The sequence below is a fragment of the Pagrus major genome, chromosome 7 (genome assembly GCF_040436345.1).
Source record: "Pagrus major chromosome 7, Pma_NU_1.0".
Classification (NCBI taxonomy): Eukaryota; Metazoa; Chordata; class Actinopteri; order Spariformes; family Sparidae; genus Pagrus; species Pagrus major.
This window is the reverse complement of record NC_133221.1, coordinates 34,650,873-34,658,930: the sequence shown is the minus strand read 5'-3', so window position 1 is coordinate 34,658,930 and position 8,058 is coordinate 34,650,873. Positions and strand designations below refer to the sequence as shown.

At 45.5% G+C, this 8,058-nt stretch overlaps 1 long non-coding RNA gene across 2 annotated transcripts; it reads right to left on the bottom strand.

Moving 5' to 3' along the window:
* Window positions 1–711: 711 nt before the first annotated feature.
* Window positions 712–2,273, bottom strand: LOC141000121 (uncharacterized). Of its 2 annotated transcripts, XR_012179515.1 has the most exons (4): window positions 2,227–2,273; window positions 1,118–1,246; window positions 956–1,027; window positions 712–812 (listed from the first exon to the last, which is right to left on the bottom strand). It is a non-coding gene; the product is annotated as an uncharacterized lncRNA (long non-coding RNA). The 2 variants fall into 2 exon arrangements; XR_012179514.1 differs by lacking the exon at window positions 2,227–2,273 and having other exon boundaries at window positions 1,118–2,216.
* Between the last annotated feature and the right edge of the window lie 5,785 nt (window positions 2,274–8,058).

Here is an 8,058-nt window from a genome sequence, read left to right as displayed (position 1 = left end):
CCAAGGAGTCATATTGATACAAGTTGCATTTTCTGTGATATCTGTAAAACTTATTTCTGAGGGTTTTTTTTCCCATTATTGTATATGTGCATTAAATGTGTGTGATATGGCAGGCAGAGGTCAGAATACCTTTAATGTATCTACGCCAGCTTTTGATAGGAACAGGGGTTTATTCAACACAGATGGGGTAGTTTGTAGTAAGGCTACAGTGTTAATTAATGAAGAGCCCTTAGATTCAGATGATTTCACTGACACCCCTCCACTTGAGCCCTTGTTTTCCACACCTGCTGCTAACACTGAGAACACAGTCCAACAGCTACGTGATCTCATTGGTGAGTTGGGGAGCCAGATAGGTGAATCAATAGCCAGTCGTCTACTAGCCAGTCAGTCCCCATTCACCTCACAGCAGTCCCCTGCAGCTAGTTCAGCAAGGATTGAAGCACAAGACACGACCATTGACCTTTCCAAGGCAGTGGCGGATCTAGGATTTTTCTGAGTAAGGGGCCATAATATTCATAGAGGGGCCAAGTATTTGTCCAACATCCTTGCACACAATCCCTGGTTTTGGTAAGGTGTATACATTTCTCCAGTCACACCATGTTCAAACACTTGAATATAATTAAAAAAAGCTTACACAGTAAAATATCCTTACCAATTTTACATGCATTTTTACTGTACATAGACAAAATACTCTCAAACACAGACAGCATGTGAGAAAATCCAGCATTTTATTTATTTTTTAAAACCTTGCATCTTGGGGAAAACCTTAAGGACAGGCTGCACAGGACCCCCTGCTCTTAACTGGGAAATGTCTGGTGAGAAGCAAATTAAATAAAAGTTGGAGTCAATTGTTTATATCCCTCAACTTTTAACTTTCATGGCATTAAGAAACAGTAAGTGAATGAGTGCATAATTCACTGAAATTTAAAGACCATTTACAGAATGAAAAGCATACCATCAGGTCCTATTGGAGCAGAACAATCCTTTGACGTCTGCACAGGACTCTGTGCACCACACTGGAAGATGTCTGAAAGCAGCAAATGACAAATTATTTAACATAAGCCTACTGTCATAATACATACGCAAGCAGTTATTACTTTCCAAGATAGCCGCTTACCACCAGATCCTTCAGGATCAGCACTGATCGGTGACTCTGGTGGCTCAGCAGAATGGGGGGTTAAGTCACCAACTTCACCAACTTCACTCTGGTTGTCTGTTTCAGAGAGAATCCTGTCCCAGTTTGTGGCTAAAACACAAATATTTGTCACAAACTCCAAGCATGTATTCAGCTGAAAACATGTTGTCTATAAGACCACATTATTATTTATTCAAATCTGAAGGAAAGACTTGAAAGCTTGAAATATAAAAGTGAGTTGTGGTAGATGTGGTGATATACGAACCAATACAAATAAAAGCGATTACATTAAAGTTGTAGTGGCGGATTTGTTCTAAATAATAATGCCCTTTGTCCAAATAAAAAACATTATCAACAAAATCAAAATCAAAAAGGGCCACTGAGGCACTTAAAGAGTGAATCTTACGCAGGGTTGTGACAAAACAATTTTCCAGTCATTTGGGTACAGTTTTGTAGTTTATTTTCCATTTGAGTGGCAAACAACTGACATTGGCGTCTGCGTCTCTCTTGCCCTGTCACCCTGGTAAAAAAACCATAAACCCTTCCCAGTGCCTGCCTCCCACCACCTGCCTAGTCATATATATAGAGTCACCTGTGCCAGTGCCTTCAAAACAAAAGCCTAATCAAATATTCAAAATCACAAAAAACAATGCTACTAATATTGTAATCAAACTAATTAACTAACTTATACTCATAAAACATTAACAAAATAAATAAATGTTGAAATTATATTACAAACCAATAAATAGCTCCAACAAAAGTTATGGTAAATCTTATCACCATGAGGTGTAAAAATTCAGTGAACAATATGTGCCATGTCACAAGATAACAATATCAGACATTTCATACATTACTGCGTTAACTGTTGTTGCGCTCCCTAAATGATTTCTGACCTGATGAAGAGGGACTGGAGGTGCCCTGCTCTTGACCAGCCTCTGGTCTACCTCTTCTACTGCTCTCTCCCTGCTCTCACCCTGCTCATAACATTAGTTAACATTACTGTTAACTAATGTTAACTTTGCTTCTTAATTTAATGTTTGTCAGACTTAAGCTACATGACAGCTGTGAATAAATAGGGATTTATGACTTACCAACAAACTCCTCAAAACGTAGACTGCCACCGGTTGAAAAACTTTCTCTGCTGGATCGTTCTTCGATCTTCTTCTTCTTCTGTAAGCTTTATTGACGCTGGACATTCCTATTTGGCTCATTAGCGCCACTAGTGTTTGGGCATGGAATTGCATCCACCTACAATCTGATCATCGCTCTTGGACAAAGGACAGATGAGTGACAGGACAGGGGCACTTCAGGGGGCCAATCAGATTTCAGCTGGGGCCAATGCCCCTGTGGCCCCGCCCCTGTTCCAAGGTGAGCCTGGTCGTCAGATCAGATGTGAAGGAACCTCCCATGTATCGTGGCGATGGAGATGAAAAATATTCCATTCAGGACTGAATTGATATGATAGAGGTGTATTTGCACAAGAAACAGTTCTCGACCCACGAACATAGAGATGAGATTCTGAGTCATCTTCTTGGCAAAGCTAAAATTATTGTCAAAGTAGGACTGAAGAGCAGTTCGTCATCTGGCACAGTTGTTAATCCCGAGACAATCTACAGCATACTGAGAGGTTATTTCAGTGAAACCCCTGGGTCTTACCATTGGCTGACTTTTATGCCACAAAGCCAGCGGCAAAAGAAACACCAGTAGATTATTGGGTTAGGCTAAATACAGCTGCTGAGGCAGCAGACAGACACCTGAAGTGCCAAGGGAGCAAAATGGACATTATGGATGCAGAAATAGCTATGATGTTCATTAGAAACTGTCCTGACCCCAGTCTTGCTTGTGTTTTCAAGTGTAGGCCCATAAGTAACTGGTCTCTCACAGAGGAGCAGGAGGTCATCGATGAACATCAAAGAGAGTGTCAAGTTAAAAGACCAAATGTAACCACGGCCAAAGCACACGTTCTGCAGGTAACTACAGCAACAGCATCCATTAGCCCCCCCTGAACCCGACACTGATTTTGCCCAAGTGAACACGGCCAGATGCACCCCAACTAACCCAACCAAGTCAAATGAAGCAGCTGCTTAATAATTAGGTGCTCTGGAAAGTGTGTTGACTTTGCTAGAGAGAGTTTTAGAACATACCAACCAGTCTGCCCCTGCTGCTGGACCTCAGTTCATCCCATCAGCTCAGTTTGCCCCATGCAGAGTTTGTGGTAACAGCTCCCACTCAACACGAACACACTGCATGAGAGAACGGAGATGTTTGAGCTGCTTAGGACTAGGACATAGATGAAAAGATTGCCCCCAGGTCACTGCTACTCAGCAGGGCAACAACTCACCTGATCAGGGAAACTAAATCACTCACGCATGGGAGGGGACAGTGTGAGTGACATCGACGAGACCCTCAATCCTAGTGAAGATATGCAGTCAGTGTATGCAGAAAGCCTAAAATCTGCTCCACCTGGTGCCATTGTATTGTTCCAGAACATAACCCAGCTCAATAAATCTGACAGCCTATTCTATGCCAGTGCACAGGTGGATGATAAACTGTCATTACAAGCTCTGCTAGACACGGGCTCCATGGCTTGCACCATTAGTGAAGAGGCTGAACAGATGCTTAAGAATGTTGGTTCAGTATCAGAGACCAACTCTGCCCATCCTGATGTTGTGCTTGTTGGCTGTGGTGGAACCCAAGTCAGGCCCAAATCCATTCACAACCTGAAGATGGAAGTGTATGGTTGTACATTTATTGTACCTATTTTAGTGGTTTCGGGGCAGAAAGATCAGTTGATTTGGGGCACAAATGTCATTAAATATCTCTTGAAGCAGTTTAAACAGTCTCCCCATTTCTGGCAGGTTCTGAGCAAACCTCAGTCTACAAACGCACCTGAGATAATGCAGTTTCTTAACATGTTGTCTGGCATCAACAGATGGAAAGGTGACACTATGCCAGATTTTATCGGGTCTGTCAAGCTGGTGCAAGCAGTAACTCTTCTCCCAAAGCAAGAGCACCTGGTTTGGGGTAAGTTACCTGGAGTCTCACCCCTCTCTGAAGGCAGCGCTGTTCTGGTTGAGCCATCGAAGAACAAATCCACAAGAAAAACATCATCGTCTGTCAATCTGTTGCTTCTATGAATGGTGAGAGATGGATCTCAGTCAGAATCTTGAACACGTCTAACAAGGCTGTCACATTAAAGTGCCACACCAAGGTAGCAGATGTGTCCTCTTGCATTGCTATTGAGGATCTAGATGTGGCCTCTGAGCAAACATCAACTGCAGAGGTCAGAATGCAGAACCAGACAGTATGTGGTGAATCAGCCCACAGCTCAGATCCTCCACCATGTCCCAACTTTCGTGACATCTTGTGTAATCTGGGATTGGATGATCTGGATATTGATTCATGTGAGGTGACAGACCACTGGAAGTCACAACTGTTGCAACTGATACAAAAGTATGAGGACATTTTCTCAAGGAGCAAGCTTGATTGTGGGATGGCTAACAATTTGGTCCATCGCATCCATTTGTCCGACCAGCGACTGTTCAGACTCCCGTACCGGCGTGTTACACCAGAGGAATATCACAAGCTCCGACAGGTTCTCACGGAGATGGAGGAACGTGAGATCATTCGCAAGTCCAACAGCGAGTGGGCTTCCCATTAGTGCTTATATGGAAGAGGAACGGGGATCTCGGGATCTGCGTGGATTATCGCTGGTTGAATGCACGCACAATCAAGGATGCACATCCCTTGCCCCATCAATCTGTCTGTCTGGCAGCTCTGGGAGGTAATGCCATTTTCAGTGCAATGGATCTCACATCTGGCTTTTATAACATTGCCATGGCAGAAGAGGACAAAAAACTCACAACCTTCACAACACCTATGGGGCTTTATGAGTTTAATAGACTCCCACAGGGGTTATGCAACAGCCCTGCAAACTTTATGAGACTAATGATGGGCATATTTGGAGATGAGAACTTCCTAACTCTACTCTGTTACCTGGATGATGTGCTTGTGTATGCTCCCAATGAAGCTGAAGCTCTCAGGGGGCTTGAAACAGTTTTCAGCAGACTTCGTGTTCATGGACTAAAGCTGGCCCCTAAAAAAATGTCACCTACTGAGGAGGAGCGTGAAATTCTTGGGTCATATTGTGGATGAAAACGGTGTGTCGACCGACCCAGATAAGGTCAAGGCAATCGCCTCCATGTCTGAGTCTGATCTTATGATGGAAGATGGCGCTACACCGTCCCAAAGAAAGATCAAGTCATTCTTGGGTATGATCATGTACTATCAGCAGTCCATTCCTGATTTTTTCCGCATAGCCAAACCTCTGTTTGCACTGACTGCAGCACCAAAAGGAAAGAGAGGGAATGCAAGAGGCGCTGCTGCGTTCAGGAAACTGCACCCCAGTGACTGGAGAGAGGAGCACCACAACTCATTTGAACGTCTGAAAGCTGCACTCCTGGAGTCTGTCGTACTGGCACACCCTGATTTCAACCAACCATTCATTCTTTGTACTGATGCCTCCCAGGATGGCTTAGGCGCTGTGTTATCTCAGCTCCAGGATGGCGACAGCAAGGCACGTTCTATTGCCTTTGCCAGCAAAGCACTGACCCGCGCTCAGTGCAACTATCCTGCGCACCGCCTAGAGTTCTTGGCATTGAAGTGGTCCGTCTGCGACATATTTTGCTATTGGCTAAAAGGGCACACCTTTACTGTTTGGACAGACAATAATCCACTGATTATCCTCACAAAACCCAAACTCGATGTGTGTGAGCAAAGGTGGGTAGCCAAGTTACCGCCGTATAATTTCCGCATCAAATACATACCTGGTAGCAAGAACATTGTCGCTTATGCTCTGAGCAGGCAGCCATTCGTTCAAACCCGTGTCAGCCAAAGGCTCATAAAGGAGCCATATGCCGAGCTTTTGGAGGAGTCTCAACAAGTTCGAGAGGGTGTTGTTCAAGAAGTGTTCAGGGCTGGCGCCAACCACCAGAGCGTCGAACACCCACTTTCACTAGAGAGTTTCGAATGCTGCTCTATGACTGATGTTGAGGTGTCTGCAGTGTTGGCAGGACATGTTGAGTGGGATCAGGGGTCCAAACAAAGGGTGGTCGCTTGTCTTGCGCAGGATCTGGAGCAACTCATCCCACCAGGCCAAAGCACCCTGCCTGTCTTCTCTCTCCAGGAGCTCCAGGATCAACAGAGAAATGATGCCACACTGTTGCAGGTCATTCCGTTTGTCACCCGTGCAAGGCGGCCTTCAAGGAGAGAGCGAGCCGGATTGTCAATAAGGGTGCTTAAAACTTTGAAACAGTGGCATAGGTTGAAAATGCTTGATGGTATCTTATACCGAGTGTGTAAGGATACAGTAACTAGGGGGAAGCGCCATCAGTACATGGTACCCACCTCTTTGGTCAGCGGTGTTCTGCGAGGCGTTCACGATGATGCTGGCCATCAAGGTCAGAGCAGGACTTTGTATCTGGTATGGCAGAGGTTCTTTTGGGCTGATATGGAGCGTGATGTCAGAGAGTACGTCAAGACTTGCAAGCGTTGTGTTGTCAGTAAGACCTTGGAACCTGAAGGAAGAGCCAAGCTTGAAAGTATTAAGACCACAAGCCCCTTGGAACTAGTCTGTCTGGATTTCTGGTCTGCAGAGGATGCTAAAGGAAGGAGTGTGGATGTATTAGTGGCAACAGACCACTTCACTAAAATGGCCCACGCCTTCAAGTGCTCTGACCAGTCAGCAAAGCATGTCGCACGTCAGTTGTGGGATAAGTACTTTTGTGTCTATGGATTCCCTCAAAGAATCCATTCAGACCAGGGTGCAAATTTTGAAAGCCAGTTGATTCAGGAGCTGTTGCAGGTTGCCGGTGTAAAAAAGTCAAGGACAACCCCTTACCATCCCATGGGGAACGGCCACACTGAGAGATTCAACCGAACCTTGGGGAATATGATCCGGGCTTTACCCCCCAGAGATAAACAAAGATGGCCGCAGATGCTACAAACGCTGACCTTTGCATATAACTGTACAGCTCATGAGTCGACTGGCTATGCTCCCTTTTACCTGATGTATGGACGCATTCCCAGACTGCCAGTAGATGTGATCTTCTGCAATGTGGAGAGAGATAATGACATCACGGACTATGACAGTTATGTCAAAAGGATGAGAGATGACCTCAAGGAAGCCCTCACACTGGCCCAGGTCAATGCCAATCCCAGCCAACAACGACAGGCAGACCTGTATAACAAAGGGGTTAAGGGCACAGATATTGAAGAAGGGGATCAGGTTCTCTTGGCAGATAAGGGTGGACGCGGACGCAGGAAGTTGGCTGACAGGTGGGAGTCTACACTCTACACAGTTGTTTCCAAAGACTCAAGGTGCCATACTTACCATATTAAAAATCTCACCACCAGTCAAGAGAGGGTTGTCCACAGAAATATGCTGTTGCAAGCTAACTTCTTACCAGTGGAAGTGGAGCATGAAGTTGAGTCAACCTTTGACAGTGGCTCAGAAACAAGTAAAGAACACAGGAGACTCCTGTTGACTGAATCCGAGGTTGACCGGTCAGATCGCACTGCCAGTTGGGTAGCTGAGTCTGCTGCTCCTGAAGGCCCCCCAGAAACTGAGCCTGTGCCCTCAATGGCCCCTTGGTAATCCTGTATCACCCTCTTGGGTGTCACAGATAAGCGACGGTGTCAGCACTGAGACTGACGGGGAGAGCGTCAGTGCTGCGTCAGATCTTCCCATTGAAACAGACATGGACAGTAGCAGTAAAGCAAGCAGCAATGTGGCAGAAACTAGGCAAAATAGTGTACAATCAGGATCAGGCGACGGTCAACCAAAGAGTCAAACAGCCAAGGGAGTAACTACTAAACTAGCCTTAAAACCTGATGGACTGCCACCAAGTGACTCGGTGGGCCAT